This window comes from Miniopterus natalensis, chromosome 4, assembly GCF_054644295.1.
Source record: "Miniopterus natalensis isolate mMinNat1 chromosome 4, mMinNat1.hap1, whole genome shotgun sequence".
In the NCBI taxonomy this organism is placed as follows: Eukaryota; Metazoa; Chordata; class Mammalia; order Chiroptera; family Miniopteridae; genus Miniopterus; species Miniopterus natalensis.
In genome coordinates, this window is record NC_142084.1 from 50,495,261 (window position 1) to 50,512,583 (window position 17,323).

The 17,323-nt window shown below is 38.3% G+C and overlaps 1 pseudogene; it reads left to right on the plus strand.

Annotated features, from left to right (window-relative positions):
• The first annotated feature begins 542 nt into the window (after nt 1-542).
• LOC148093280 (active regulator of SIRT1 pseudogene) lies at nt 543-896 on the plus strand (annotated as a pseudogene).
• Nucleotides 897-17,323: the final 16,427 nt, after the last annotated feature.

Here is a 17,323-nt window from a genome sequence, read left to right on the forward strand (position 1 = left end):
AGTTTTTATCATTAAAACACTAATTCAGGTTCTTGTGTTAATTGCAGGGCAAGAAGATATCAGTAGAAAACAGAGGACTCACTACTGAGAGTGATCTCTAAATTAAGCCATCAAGCGATTGATTGGGCTATTTTACTCATTCTGTAATGAAATTCTTGATTCTAATTATATATAACTTAAAAATAATTTAATCAATTGGTTTTATGTGACGTCGAACATCAAATTTGATTGCTTAATGGAATCACCTGGGGGAACTTAAAATTTGATGCATAGGTCTTGCCTCCAGATACTGTGATCCAAGTGGTCTGGCTTTGGCTTTGGTATTAGTTGTTACATTAAATAAAACAAGGAGGCCATTAGATTGATGTGGCTCTAATGCCGAGAGGGCCTACATAAACAAACCAAAATATAAGCCTGTAAATGCCACAAGTTTAGGAAATTAAAACCGAAGGGCAACCGATCACAAGCAGCCAACTTGGCTTTAAGCTATACCAATCGATAACTTCATACTGGGGGGCATGTGCGCGGGACTAGGTGCAACAATGTCAGCGGCCTTGCTGCCTAGGGGCCTGGAGCTGCTGGGCGCACTGGAGGCTCCCAGGCCGGGCAAAGGGGACCCATGCTGGGCAACTGCGGAACTTAGCCAAGGGAAAAGTGCCCAAGTTGGTGCTGGCTGAGTTCCAGAAGTGAGAGTGCCAGGCTACCTTGGAGTGAACCTAAAGTTTATGACCAGTGCAAGAAGGACTGTATTCGAGTTCGACACACAGCAGACTGTGCCACAGAATCCAGGCCACAATACCTGTGACAGGCCTGTGGCCCAGAAGAAAAAGGCTGAGGGCACCGTGTTCAGGGAGGAAGACGTGCAGAATTTCCAGCAGGAATCCTTGGGCAGCTAGGCTCCCAGGAGTGCACGGGGGAGAGGTGCCCCGGCCTGGCTTCCTCCTCTGACCTCACAGCCAGTGCTGGCCTAGGACCTGCCAAGCACAGCGGGGCCAGGCTGACTCATGGAAGCCCTGGAGCCGAAGGCAGGCAGGCTGGACTGGAGCTGGTGAGCTGGAGGCCTGAGGGAGGAGATAAACTCAGATGGGAGCTGAAACGCACAGGTTTGGGAGGAGCTCTCTACCTGCCAAAAAGGGACATTTCTGCGTGTTTTTGTGAATGAAAAGGGGCCACATGCTAACCTGACTAGCTCAGGAGAGGCCTACATGGTGGCCTTGCAAACTCAGAGCCCTAAAGTAACCACAAAGGATGATCTGAAATTAAAAGTTTTTAAATTAAAATCAGTTTATGGTGGGTAGTCATATTCTATGGCAGTATCTTCCCAGACAAAAGTCAGTCTTTACCTTCACTAAGCCTGTCTATTGTCTTTTGCATCTATGATAACATTTCTTTGCAATGTCAGGGTAACCCCCCATTTTTCAGACCACTCAAGGCACAACCAGTGCTCCAGGGTAAACACCATAATCCTCTCATTGCTTTATTGCTTTATCATGTTAACTGTTGGATGTCAACCATCCTGTACCCACCTATGTAAAAGATGTATATGTGTCTATCATTTGACTTTTTATTCAATCCCAGAGATTTCTCCCACTTTGCTTCCTCCCACTTCCCTAATCTATCACCAGCGGATTTCATGTAACTCATTTACATCTTCTCTTTTGATTGTAATGTATAAAATAAGGTGCAGAACTGCTATTCTCAGAGCATTATCTCAATCCCTTGAGATTTTTGCTTCCTGGCAATTGTCACCAGTTAGGCTCAAATGAACTCCCACAGTTCTTCACAGGTTTGAATGTTTCTTATGTTGACATTTGGTTTGCTTTGGCCCAAGTAAGGCCTCTTGGCTGTTTGCTGTGGAAAGGCAGTTACTGGGCCCTCGGGGAGGGGGGTGGGTGGGAAATGACACCTCGAGGAGTAGGAGGAGGGCTGTTGAGTATGCTTCCAGGTTCTAATAAATGTGGGCCCAAGGGGAAAAAACAATAGTTTCACTTTTTTGCTTCCACCTTTTCTCTATAAAAGTCCTTCCCCTGGTTCCTGTCAGTGAAGCGCTCCTAACCACTTGTGTTTTGGCGCTGCCTGATTAGAATTGCATTTTGCTTGAATAAATTCTTAAAAATTAAATCATTTCCAACAATAACCTTCACTAAACAGGATAAGGGACCTGAGGATAAAGTACAAGCTGGAGGGTAAACACTGCATTTACCACACTCCCTCTGTCTACAAAGGAGCTTCACTGCCAGGTTACGTTTTAGTCTCCTCAGCCTTGGCTGGCAGAGATGAACTCTCCCTAGGCTTGTGCAGGGGTTATCTCACTAATTCTCTACGGTGTACATTTTCTGTGTTATTGTAATAATGAGCAGAAATAAACCTGTGACCTTTTCTAATCAGTCTTTTGGCAACAGTATCACTATATAACAGGAGAAGAAAAGCACATCTTTAAGGCTCCATTGTGATTTCTTTTTAGAAATCTTTGGGAACAATTTTTCTTTTTTTTTCTCTTTTTTTAAAAATATATTTTTATTGATTTGAGAGGTAGGGAGAGGGAGAGAGAGAGGGAAACATCAATGATGAGAGAGTCACTGATAGACTGGCTGCCTCCTGCACGCCCCCCACTGGGGATCGAGTCCACAACCCAGGCGTGTGCCCTGACCGGGAATCGAACCATGATCTCCTGGATTCTAGGTCGATGTTCGACCACTGAATCCGGGTGAGAACAATTTTTCCTTTAAGTATAATGAAAACTTTGCTCTTTTGCACATTTGGTGAACATTTACAAGGGTCTGAGAGATCTGTGTTCTGGACAGATTTTGAAAAGTTTCTGGAGAAAGCTGGATTGGCTTTCATATAAGCATAATTCTTTAGAAAATACACCAGGTTCCTTCCTAGCCAATGATTAGTCAAAACATTACATCCTTTAATAAAAATAATAGCTGCTACTCTAGGAAATGAAAACGGGAAAGCTGGCATAAATCAGTGTTTCTACAATTACAAGTCATCTGGGTGCCGTGCCCCGTGTACACCCAGGTAACTAAGTATCATCTCATCTTCTAGCCCCCTGCATGTAACCAAGTAAGATAATCACTATTTTTTCCCAATTTGGAGAAATTTGAGTTTAGATTGAACTGCAACTGAGGTTACCTCTGGAGGTGATGCTGACACCTTCTGATTGCAGAATTTACCTCTAAGTTGCTTTAGTTTCCAAGAGGCTCAGGAAGGCTCATCATGATAACCTTTCAATATTTCTTTGAGAATTAAAATATTTTGCTAATCATGTAACAGTATTTAGAAATGATTCCAATATCATTAAACAGTTTCCATACTGAGTTGACTCAATGAAAAATTAAACGAATTCATGTAATAAAATGGAATTTTTTTTTTTAAATGGAAAAATCTTTAAATAAAATCTGAAAGAGGGAAAATACAAAATAAAGCAAGACAGGGAAGAAAGAGTGGAAACAAGCAGGTCATAGTGTTCTATATAGTTACTGAAGTTGAGCTGCAAATTTGTTTCTAGGCTTCCTGGTTTTCAAAGAAGAAGGGGAACAGATAAAGATTACATATGTCGAGGGGCAGGTGCGGGGCAGGAGGGGTCAATGGGGAAGGAAGATGACATCTATAATACTTTCAACAATAAAGATAAATTAAAAAAATAAAAACAAAATGATATGGGGAAAAAAGATTACACATGTCATCTATAAAGAGAAAATATGAATTCTCAGGGAAATATTCTCATTATTCTCAGAAAAGAGAGACAAGTACAATTCAAATTTCACTGTCTGAGGGAGGAGAGCATAACTGTATTCTTCGTGTTCACTCTGGTTAGTAAATTCCTTAAATCTTTAGAAGATGCTGCTTTGTCCAGACCTCTGGGATGGTTGGTGGTCAATGTATCCTGGCTCAGTGAATACAAAGTGTGCTGTCAAATATTTTCATTGAGATCTTATCATCAATCAGGTCTGAGGATCTATGAGAAGTTAGATTTATGTTAACCCACCAATTCTGAAATAATGTCACTACCACTGTTATATACATCTCAGTTGGAATCATTCCTGGAATAAAATGATATCCACATAAACCATGTGGTTGCTTGTCGCTTTTAATTTATGTAGTATCTATAGATATTTCAGGGTGAAAATTAAGAAAAGAGTTTTCCTCCCTAGCAGTGCCTCAGAATCTCTTGTGGAAAAATGTATATTTCCCCATGTATTCCAAAGAATCAGATTATCTAGGGATAAAGGTCTAGCATCAATATTTTAAAAAAGTTTTGCAGGTAATTTTGATGCAAATCCAGGGTTGAAAACCATGGCAATAGTAGTTGCTACTGCCTGCCAAAGAAAAGAGATATATGTGAGGAAGATGATGAGGAGGAGGAGCATCTATGAACTACCTTAAAAGATTGGTAATAATTGCCTCAGATATAGCCAATTCTCCATCCAAGTGTCTTCATGTCATGTTTAGAAAGAACATGGCATTTAAAAACTATAATAGTAATTATTTCTGTAAAACATTTAATTTAAAAATACTTTTTAATATATTAAAACTATAACAACTTGATCTAGAATAGAGGTAACCCCTGGCCACCTCTGTTTTATGCACTGATCTCATAAATCTTCATTTTTCACCTTCCACTTACCTTTAGTTTACTCAAGAGGCCCTGAACAATGTGGAATAAAGATTGCATGGGGCTAGGTCAAAATGACTTTCAGAAGTTTCCTGTTCATTATGTCTTATTTCTGTAGTACCTCTGACCAAGAACAGATGGTCTCTGAAGCACAAAGGCTGTACAAAATGTTACCTCAAACAAAGACCTCTGATGACTCAGTGATACAGGTAGATTATTGATAATGAAATGCCATTTTCAGAATTTGACATCTAGCTTATTTCTGAAGTTAGATTTCAGTTTATGCTCATCATGAACTTTATTAGTGCTTCTTTTATATCCAACCTCACACAATATGTAAGTGTGATTCATCCCAAATTTTAAATAAGCAAAATTATTATGTAGTTTAAATTAGAAGAACAGAAGTCTTATTCTTATTTGTGGTATGAAGTTGATACTCTACCATTTAATTGGTTGGCTTTGGGTCTTGGTTATATGGCTCATGGTCAGAACCCACCTCAAGATTCCCAATTCCCAGGGTTTAAAATCCATTCTACTTATCCTAAAGCTCCATCTCTTTGCTTAGAAAACTCCCTTTTGTAATAAACAGGTACCAGAGATGATTTCTACTCCCTGTCTTCTCTTTCCTCGATCTATGACTACTCTTCTCTGATTATCTCTTCTAAGTTTTTTGTTGTTGTTGTTCAGTTATTTGGGTCTCTCTATCTATCCATCTGGGTCTCTTACTTTCTTCATTTTGTGATGGGCAACAGGATTGTTCCCCATTTTTACTGGTGCATTTACCAGGAGGCTAGATAATTGCTATTATATATTTGGGAAGGAGTTCAGAGAGTAGTTTTTGAGTCTTTATATGCCTGAGGTTTTTATGTTGTATGAATTTTGTTAGGAGTTAAAAACTGACTACAATATGCAAATAAATTAGGAAAGATATTTCAGTTCAGATGACAGCAATGAAAAAATGAACTTCCTGTGACATTAGATATTTTTAACACCATTATAGTTTGTACTTAAAGAAATTGGATAGAAATATCAGCATCATATTTATTAATATTTACATTTTAAGCACTCATTTGCACGTGGCACTGAGCAAGGAGCTGAAAACATTAGAAGTTGTGTACTCACATTTCCATTCTCAAGGAACTTATGGTCTGGTTGGTTAGAAAAGACAAAAACATCACAACAAAGAATTCAGTACATTTTAACCTGGAGCTTACTTTCCTAATATTCTGAATATTGTAAAAAATTGGTAGAGAATATTGTAAAACCATAATGATTGACTCCACTACATATCTATGAATTCCTACTTTATCTAGATCTTCAACAGCACTCTGACATAATTCTAATCAACTCCTTTTCCTATATCTCACAACAACTATCTCTGGGCTGTGAGGTGGTTCCTAGTTGTCCAGTAAATAACCTTGGGTGATTAGGTTAGGGGGATAGTGTTCTCAGAATTTGAGAGCATGATAAAATGAAGGAGATGATGGTATGGACTCTGGTTGGTTTGGATATTAAAGAATCCAGGCAAATCATTTACTATCTCCAAGAAATAGCTAACTCTGGGAAGGGAAATTCCTCTCTGATCAGCAAGGCCCCAGAAGCCAGAACATCAAGAATACAGAAAATAAGAAAATACAGTCAATACAGTGATTGTGAGTAATCTCATATAAATACCATGAACAATTCTTTTATCTCTTGAATTATCAATTTCCTCTCATTTCAGAGAGAGAGAGAATTTAGAATAGAATAGTTGGAAAGTCTTGCAAGAAAGAACAAAGTTAGAGGATTTTCATCATCTCATTTCAAGAATTACTATAAAACTACAGTAATTAAGACAAAGTGGTATGACATAGGGACAGATAAATAGATCAATGGAACAGAATAGAAAATTCACAAATAGACACACAGAAATCAAATGATTTTATGAAAAGGTTGCCAATTCAATTCAATTCAATTCAATTCAATTCAATTCAATTCAATTCAATGAGTAAAAACAAGTCTTTTCAATAAATGGGGCTGAAACAACTGATAAATATATGGAGAAAAAGTGAACCTTGATACTCATCTCATATTGCACTCAAAATTAATTTGAGGGAAGCATGAACCTAACATAAAAACTAAAATTATAAAGTTTCTAGAGAAAAAAGCTTCTTCCATGGAAACAAAAGCTTCTACAATATCTTTGTGATGTTGGATAAGGTAAAGATTTCTTAGGACAAAACTAACTACAGTAGAAAGAAAATTAAGAAATGTACCTTATTGAAATTAATTTATAAGGAATACCTCAATAGTAAAAGGATAAACAGACCCATGGAAATGATCAGGTTCTTGAACAGACACCTCACTAAAGAGGCTATTGAAATGGCTAATAATAAAAAGAAGAGGTGCTCAACATCATCAGTTATCAGGGAAATGCAAATTAAATTCATAATGAGTTACCACTTTACTCCCATTGAAATGGCTAATTTTAAAAAGTCAATAACAATATTAGTGCTGAGGTATTACAACAGGAATTCACTCTCATTCTGTGGATCTGTTAGTGTTGGTTCTCAACCTTGGAAGTTCCTCAGGTAGAATTCAAAACAGTCCCCCACCCCATACCTAGAGGACAGGGAGAGGTGGAAGAAAGAGGCAACCACTCTAGCTAGGTTGGTAGGTGGCACATTTAATAAGCAGGGGAATTTCTTGTTTGCAAGATAAATAGATCTCCACACTGCATGCCAGGTCTTTAAGTTTATACAGTGGTACCTTGGTTTTCGAATGTAATCCATTCTGGAAGACCATTTGAGTTCTGAAACGTTCCAAAACCGAGGGATCCACAGCCAACAGCTGGGCCTCAGGATCTTGCCCTCAGCAGAAGCCGTGTGGCATGTTCAACTTCCCAGGCATATTTGAAAACTGAAGCATTTACTTCTGGGTTTACAGTGTTTGTAAACCAAAATGTTCATCAAAGGAGATGTTCGAAAACCAAGGTACAACTCTATAGAGGTCTTAAGATTCAGTCATGGATTCACTCCAGATGACTCTCTCAAGGCTATGTCCTTGAAATGGCTCCTAGTGTGGGAAGTGGTGAGTGGAATGTACATTCCAAGTACAGGGGAGGGGATAAAGGGCCTTAGATTGCCCAGGTACAGGTCGCAGGTCAGCTGGCAGTCTCAATGACCTCCTCCAACAGTTAGATAGTGTCATATAAAATTAAACATAAATTTATTTTGTGACCTGGTAATTCTACTCCTAAGTATTTACCCAAAACATATGTTCCAAAAAGAATTGCATAAGAAGGTCCAAAGCAGCATTATTCATAATAGCCTAAAACTAGAAATCACCCAAATGTTCATCAACAGAAAAACAGATACAGACATTGTGGTATACTCCTACATTGGAATACTAATCAGCAACAAAAAGGAGCAAACTACTGCTATGTGTAACGACATTAGAAAATCTTGTGTCCAGGCAAAAGAAGACAAGCAAAAGAGAATGCACATTGCTTGAAACTGACATGTGCCAATTCTGCCTATATTCCATATACATTCATTCCTCCCTGCTATATTTACCTGCCAGCCTGGAAAATTCTTACTCGTACTTTAAGTTACATTTCAAAGATGGTCAGTTCTCTCTAGCTTTCTCCCCATTCCACTTAATTTCTTCTTGTCTCTCTTTTTGCTTCCTCTAGCTGTTTAAGTATTTCTGTCATACCACTTAAAAGGTATATTTAAGTTATTACTTGTCTGTTTTCTTTTTTAGATTATTAAGTCATTGAAGGCTAGGATTTAATCTTATGATTTTCAGTTCCTGGAATGCAACTTGAGATAAATTGAAATCTTAAAGTTTATACATGTCAATGAATCACTTTTTTTTTTTTTAATAGCATTAAATGTCCTGGCATGATGGATGCCTTAGGAGTTTGGTAATGGCTAGATCAAAAGGTTTTCAGTTTAAATTTTTGAAGTGACATTTAAAATACCTGAGTGCATTTAGCCCGGCAGGGTGTGGCTCAGTGACTGAGCATTGACCTAGGAGACAGGAGATCACAGCTCAATTGCGGTTCGATTCCTGGTCAGGGTACATGCCCAGGTTGTGGGTTTGATCCCCAGTGTGGGGTGTGCAGGAGGCAGCCGATCAATGACTCTCTCATCATTAATGTTTCTCTCTCCCTCTCCCTTCCTCTCTCTGAAATCAATAAAGATATATTTTAAAAAATAAAATAAAATACCTGAGTGCATTTAGAGTTTCTATGATTCAAGTACCTAGAAATATTTAATACAGTTATAAATACAGGGTGGGTCAAAAGTTGGTTTACATTTGTGAGTACATGAAACACAAAGTTTACTATTATATTATTATTTATTACATTATTTTCCATACAAACAACTGTAAACCTACCTTTGCCTTACCCTGTATTTCGTCAATGTATGTTTCATTCATTGCAAGTCTTTTAGACCATTCTGCAAAAAAATTCTAATTTTTAGAAAAGTTATAGAGAACAAAATTATAGTGTGTAAAACTTTCATTGCTTACCCTTCATGAATTTTTCAATTAATCTCAGGAATTTTAGTTCTACTTAATCTGGACTAAATTCATTTCCTCAGGCTGTGTCTAACTCATGGCAATAGACCGGGTAAAAGATCTGTAATTTAAATATACTGTGTATATTAGCAAAGACTATAAGTGTGATTTGCTCTGTTATTTTAATAAAATTTATTGAATGCTTACTATTATGAGGCACTATGGTAATTTTTTAAAATTGATTTTAGAGAGGGAGTAAGGAGGAGAGAGAGGAAGAGAGAAACTTGATGTGAGAGATAAATATTGATTGGTTGCCTCCTGCAGGTGCCCCAATAGGGGTTCAAAACCCACAACCTAGGTATGTGCCCTGACTAGGAATTGAACCTGTGACCTTCCAGTGCAGGGCACGATGTTTTAACTAACTGAGCCACACAGGCTAGGGCCACTATGATAAATTTTTAACTCAAATTATCAACTTTGATTCCCCAGGTTGTGTATAAGAAAACTATAACTTTGGGAGGTTAGTCACACACCTAACCCCACCCCACTGGCAAGTGATTGAATAGACAGTGTAACCCCAAAGTCTATACTCTTAGCCACTGGGCTATTCCACATCCAAAAAGGATATTGAAAAATAGCTACTGAATTTGACTCAAACAGATAAAAAATTGTTCAGTAATTCTTCTGGTCCTGCTTATGCAAACTCAAAGGTCAAGAGAGATTCAGAGGTTTCTTGGCAAATAATACAATTTCACAGAATTTTAAAATGACTGTGTAGAGCATCATGGTAGCAGCCTCAAACCCATCTAATTTTGCGCTTGAAATTCCAATCCCTGGTGAAATGGCGGAGGGTGTTTAAAATTGGAAGAAGCTTCAGTAGTATGTCTTTCCATAACCTCTTTTTCTGCCTCAGTCAGAGTAATGATGTGAGTGAGGTTGGGGAGAGCGAGAAAGTAGAGACCATTTCACTGCAACAAATACTTTGCTGGGCATAGTGTGTGTGTGTGTGCATGTATGTGTGCACATTTTGTGAAAGTCTGTTTTTAATTAAAAACACTAAAAAATGCTTACTTCAAAAAGAAAATCAAGGCATGAATTTTACAAGAAAATTTTTATCCTATTTTGTTTTGTAAAGGCCAATACATAGAGAGTTTCAGGGTTAGAAATGCCTCAGGTGTCTGAGGGAGGGAACATATTGGTTTATTACATATATTTGCAATAAAAATTTTAAAATTATTATTATTATTTTTAATCCTCATCTGAGGATACTTTTTCCATTGTTTTTCAGAGAGTGGGAGGGAGAGAGGGAGAGAAACATCAATATGAGGGAGACACATCGATTGGTTGCCTCCCACACAAGCCCCGGGTGGGGTGGGATCGAGCTTGAACCAAGGTACGTGCCCTTGACCATACTCGAACCCGTCAGTCCCAGGGCGGATGCTCTAACCACTGAGCCAAACCGGCTAGGGCCTTAAAATTATTTTTAATGACTAAAGTGTTTTTTAAAACTTGGAAATGAAATCTCCTAGAATACTCAAATCCCAAAGGGTCAACTGAACACACGGACATGGCCTTTTGGATTTTTGCACATTAAATCTGAAATGTAACTTTTTGCTATAAGGCCAAGGAAAGAACCTAATCAGACAAACTGATGGGCTATCTGAAAATACAGCCTACATTAAAAAAAAAACACACAAAATAAAGCAACACGTGGGCTGTAATGAATGACTATACTCCTCCTCTTTCTTTTTACTCTATAAATGTATGCTATGCCTACATGCTATGAGGGAGAGAGAGAGGGAGGGAGGGAGGGAGGGAAACTGAAGCTGAGGATGCAGGGCACAGGCTATGGTAACACATTTTGTCTTTAGATCAACACAATACTTTGGGTGTGTGGGAAGCAGCTGTGAGAAAGATAAGTGATTTCCCACCTCCCAGGGTCATGTTCCTGGGATAAAGAATGAACAGCAACTCCTGCTGCTGGCATTAAAGTGGGCACTTGATTTCAAAGAATGTCAAAGATGGTATAAAACCTACTAAAATTAGACCACAATCCATTTCTCATATAAGTATGTGTACTAAATTGGAGTACCAATTTATAGAAGAATTTTTAAGCTCTCCATCAGATCTGCTGTGATAATTAAATTTTGCTCTGGGATCTACAGCCACGTGCCACTTACCAAAGTTTCCTTGGTCACTGATGTTTCTTAGCACAACAGGGCTTTCTTTCTGTGTTTGAAGCACGATCTGGATGGGAGAGAAAGCATGGCCTCTGAGGCTGCTGGTGCCCATGCTTATCTTACTTTGAGGCCCCCAGAACTCTCACTCATCATTTGCTCCCTGGAATTTTGTCCTTATGGGGCATTGCAAAAGCCGTATACGAATGGGGCCACAAGGAGTGGCACATGCATATTGCTCCATTGTCCAAAAAGACTCAATTTATAAAACATACATTCAAACATAAAAGCATTAAGAATTTTAAGACAGCAAATAATAGCAGAGAAACTAAACTAAATGTGGGGCTCTTTTGGGCACAGCTATATATGTATAGATTGCAGTTATATGGACATACACATTTCTCAAAATTCAGATAACTTAAAATATGTGCAATTCATTATATGTAAATTGTAATTAAATAATCCATAAAGCAACAAAAAACTACATCCCATCAGTCTTCAACTAAGTGTAAAATTGCAAAAACTTTTTATACTTTATTGATTTAAGTTTTCTGGTGACTAATCATATACCAAACAAAATGGGTTAAATATACCAGTTATCAGCCTCCTCCTTCACCTTTTCCCATCCCTATGACCTACTTCAATAGTTACTTAAAAGTGGCAAAACTATTACACAGTCACAGAGGGTAATTTTTTGTCTTGTTCCACATTTTTTTTTTTTTTTTTTTTACAAAGAAAGCATAGTTATCCCTTTGAATAGTATAATACATGAAAAAGAGGGTTGTAATGATCAGTCTACAATTTCCTAAACACTGAAGAATTACTTACATCTTTCTTGGAATATGTAATATGTCTACAATGCCTGAGAAATTTACATTCTTTTTTTTCTATGACGGAATAAACTCCCAGAAAGAGAAGGCTCTGACAGGGATTGTGATCCTTTGCCTCAATGTATTCATTTGTCCTGGTCCAGGATGCATATTGAAAGACATTTCCCTCAATGTCATTGTGATCACCCTGTTGGGAAGGAATAAAGTTCAGTATGGCTGAGTCTTCTGTTCAAACTGAGTTTTTACATCTGCAATGTGATTAAGGGATTTAACATACTTTCTTATGATTTTATTTTACCATTTCCCCAACCACTAATCTTTAGCAGGATGGTGATTATTTTCACATTTGTCTGTAACACAGAAGTGAACATACTGTTTTAATTACTTCTCAGTTCATGGAGGCAAGGCCTGATAGAGGTACTTTGTAAGAAGACGTATGAATACATTTTTCTACCTTAGTGCTGTGTTATTTGTTCAAAGCTAATAATATCATCACTTTGAATATTTGCTATATTTAAAAGGAAAAATCCTTTAAAGAAAATACTACAAAGGAAAAATATTCCAGGCATTAAAGAATTTCTTTAAAAGCTAACTGAAGTCCAACAGATTTCTCAATGCCTTTCCAGGTAATTCTCAAGCTTAGGCTCAGGGGTACAGCCTGGGAAGTACTTAACAAGCTGGTTGTACAGAAGAGCACAAAACATGGAAAATGCTCTCTGAATCTTAAAACTCATTACTCAAATTATTTCCTGAATTACTATTACATTTCACCCTTGAACAACATAGGGGTTAGGGGTGCAGACCCCCAGCACAGTTGAAAATCCAGGCAGAATTCTGGACTCTCCAAAAACTTCAGTCATCCTTGGTATCCGTGGGGAGACTGGGACATAGAGAATTAGAGCTGCAAGATTCCTTTGTGTCTCTCTCACCCCAAAGAAATATTCATTACTGACCTTTACCATCAAAAATAGTTCTTCATGACTATTTTCATTTGTCCTGGTCAAATTTTTAACATTATGAAATACATATAAAACGATCAAATTATTATGTACAACACACTGGAGTAAACTGAGAGTATCTATACAATGTTTAGAGAAAATATTATTACATTTATTTTATATGATATAAATATATGCTTTGTTATATTAAATATTGAATGTGCTTAAAATTTCCAAATAAAATCTTTCAGGGTTTTTAATGAAAAACTTGTACTTGCTTCCATGAGCATAACATTTCAATATTAGGTTTTATGCTTTCAATGGCCATATTTAATTCTTGATTAATACTTTTGGATGAAGATGTCTTTACTTCTTGATAGTCACCACCAAAGATAAACTTTGTTCAAATGGGTATGTGATTTTAAAAAATTAAAATCATTTTATCAACCATTCAAGTAAAGAATTAACAGTTGAAATTATATTTAAAGCAGCTCTTTATTTTCTTTTCTCAGAGATAAAACACTGAAATTCTTTTTAATTTTAATGGGTTTTTAATGTACATGAACTTTTCCATATCAGAATCTCAAAATAATAATGAAGCTTTAATAACGTGGGTGCAATTTTAGAGCCATCACCTGAAGTTAGTTTGAATCAGAAAAGGGCAAATTAGCCATAAATCCACAGAAGTATTACAAATATGTGAAGGCAGAGATTCAGAGCCTCTGTATTGGTAGTGCCTGCCAAGAATTTTGTCTGTTTCCCTGCCCCAACCCCTAATCTCACCTCCTGCTAGCACACTTAGGGCTGCCTGCAGTGCTCCTTGGGCACTTGGGACATGAACTCCAGTAGCCCTGTAGCTCCTTGTCCATGACAGGTAGAAATGCATGCTGCTGCTGGCTGCTGAAAGATACACCCAAGTGCTGAAGTACCACACACTGCTTAAGCACATGGTGGGAAAGCAGAAAGGACTGAACATAGCTCATCATGCTCACTGCTTATAACGGAGGGCTGCCAGGTCAGTCCTCACTCTGCTAGGGCCACCTCCTAAGATCCCCAGACAGAAATGCTTATCATCTGGGCAACTGGTCTAGGAGCTCTCTGACTGTCACTGTTGCAGCCTTAGGCTTGGAAGATCAATGTCTTAGCACACAGAAACCCCTTTCCAGTACACGGACTTGCCTTGGGACAGGAGTTGGAAGGCACTGTTATAGAGCTCTTTCTCTTAACTAAGGCCATTTCAAAGCTAAATGGGCTAGGATATCCTGTTAAGGGATATTTTCCTAGGCTGAACTGCATAGCGTTAGATCTGTCTCAGGTGTTTCAACTTGAACCTGCAAATATAGACCTCCAACATCACTCTTACCTCACTAGGAATGATGATCTTCCTCAAAACTAAAAATAAATGTCACACCATGGAAATCATGGCCTTTATGATGTTCCTGGATTCTCTTCACCAAATTCATCTTCAGCAAATTCACAAATACATTCCATCTCTGTTTAAACCGGAGGCCTTGGGTATGGCTTGAATATGTCAATTCAGTTAAGCTGGGAACTGTATTTCCAGAATAAGCCTGTGTTTCTCTTGAGGAACTGGTGTGAGAGTTGGAAGGAAGGGGTGAAGTCATGGCCATTACTCTGAAGGTGGTCTTATTGGATGCTGATGAATGGATATAAATGTGGCTGGCGAGTTCCAATCTGTCCTGGCTCTCCTCTGCTTCGAGTCCAGCCACTCTCCCAACTACTCACTCCGCTGACCAATATCAGCCCCTGGCCAACCATCAGATGCTTGGCTGTGGACTCACAGATGTGCTAGCTACACAAAAGCGACAGGTTCCTGTAGACCTCCCATGAGCTCCCCTTCCCAGGCCCATTTGTTCTGCTGGATGAACCTAGTTTTCAGATTGACAGGTGGGTGTCTCCTCGGATCTTCCAACTCCGCCTTCTGGATCTTCATTTCCTCAGCTCCTCTCACACCTGTGTGAGACAGTTCCTATTACCAATCCCTATTCCAAAACATTCACAAGGACTCTCTGCTGCCCTGTTTGAATCCTGCCTGATACATTTTGTTTTCCACATACATCTCTTTCTCTTACTTTCTGGGCTCCATTCCTTTCTGCAGCCTGTGTCTTTCACCAGAAATTCTTCCGCTCATCATTTGTGATAGAAGAAATCTTACCCATCCTTTGAAGATTCATTTACAGTACCAACTCTTTCTTGAAGTTCTCCTGGTCATCCTAATCACAATTTTTCCCTTGAACTCCTGCACCTTCGTACTTTTCATGGTTCTCCTCTCTCATTTTTATAGTAAGTCATTTTATTCTTCCTAATAGAAGACAGAACTGTGACTTAATCCTCTTGTATCCCAAGACACTGCATCTGTAACATACTTAGCACTCAGTAAATATTTAATTGAATTGAACATAGATACAGAAATAAAATCCCTAAGAAATTTAGCGATTAGTCCAAGGTTGTCATAGGAAGTCAGTTAATCTGTTAAAGATATTTTAGGAAAATTTGGTATTAGTCAACAGGCAAAGATCACTAAAAAAATGATAAACAATCACATTCTCTCAATGTATTATTTTGGACTGTTTTTATAATGTAGTGCAGATAATACATAGTGATTTATTTTCCTTCTTCAAAAACAATGCCAAAATAATTTTGCAATTAGGTTCATGACCATTCAAATTAAAATGATTTAAAAGCTTTGTTGTTAAACCTGGAATTCATGTATATTTTTCTGCAAATGAAATTTTACATGAAATTCTAATATATAAACAGAGAAAAGTAGAACAGCCTAGGATGACACATAGGCCAAACTTGCTCTTGCCCACTAACCCGTGGCTTCTGGGGAATTTAGGGCTCGAAGGAACTCAGTGGAAAAACTGCCACTACAGCGTTTTTACTTGTGAGGGTTAAATCTCATTGTGTGCAGAATCCCAGGCCCCATCCTGGACCTACTGAATTCAAATATGCTTTTTAGAAAGATTCCAAGATGACTCTTGTACACACTTGGGGGACATTAGGCTAGGAAGGGACAAAACAAGAAATTACGTACAGCAGAAAGGGAAATAAGCTTGAATAAATTATATACATAAGGGAAAACTGAGCTGGAATCTCTTCTCCTGTATGATTCTGGGCTAAATGTGCCCAACATTTGGAAGGTAGAGGAAGCAGCATTGATGACACTGAGAAGGCGCAGGGCAGGGTTGCAGGTGCCAACGCAGCTCATGCATGGGGCCACTGATCTTGTATTTCTCTCTTTGGGTAGGGCAACAGCAAGGTCTACACTGCAACTCTCACTGGATGTGCAGCTGCATCAGCTCTTGCTGCCTCCCCCCTCCAGCTTCTTCAAGTCCTGAGCCAGGCACAAGTAAAGCCCCTCCGGGAAGAGCACCAGATACCTCTGCAGGTCTCTGGAGTTGCCATCTGGACAGAAACATATTCCTGCTTGTTCTCATAGGTTCATTTTGTCTTTGTGAGTTCTGGTTGGTCTTCATGGGTTCTCATTTTTTCTTGATTTCTCCAGTTTTGCAGCCAGATTTTCCCCATCCCTCTGGTCTAGCTGACCTACAGCAACTTCAGACTCACCACCAGAGGCAGACACAGCAGCCTTGCACAGACTTCACCAGCTCGCCCTGTGGTCCCTGGTTAGTGACGTTTCACTGATTTTCCAATTACCCTCTTCTGGAGTTTTCTTTCCCCACCTTCTCCCACAGTTGTTAAATATAGTTCCTAAAATGATTCCGTTATTTCATATTAGTCATTGCAGTCCTGCTTCCCGGATCAACCCTGACTGACACTGATTCCACCAATGGTTGCTCGAGTCCTGATTTTAGGTGTGGCTCATTTCACATGTTACTTTATAGGTCTTCTCTATCATCTCATCTGAAGGTTTTCTTGAGGCCTTAAAAAGAATTACTTTTTCTAGGAGAACTTTTAAAATTTTATATGATTAATATGGTTTTTCTTTTTTTTTTGGTTTCTTGATGATGCATAGAGGATAGTTAAGATGTTACTTAATGCCTCTCTTTATACTTTCATAAAAAATAAGTAAAAAAAAAAAAATCCCTGACCAAGGAGCACTAAATCAGAGGAGGCATCTCCCGAGTAATAGGCTATCAGGAGAAAGAGAAAAAGGGCTATTGGAAAAAAATCATAGGATCATAATAAACTAAAATTGTTTTGTACCAAGAAGCTAATCATCTTATTGAGTCAGCCTCTCATCTTTGCCTTTAGCCACTTTTTTCA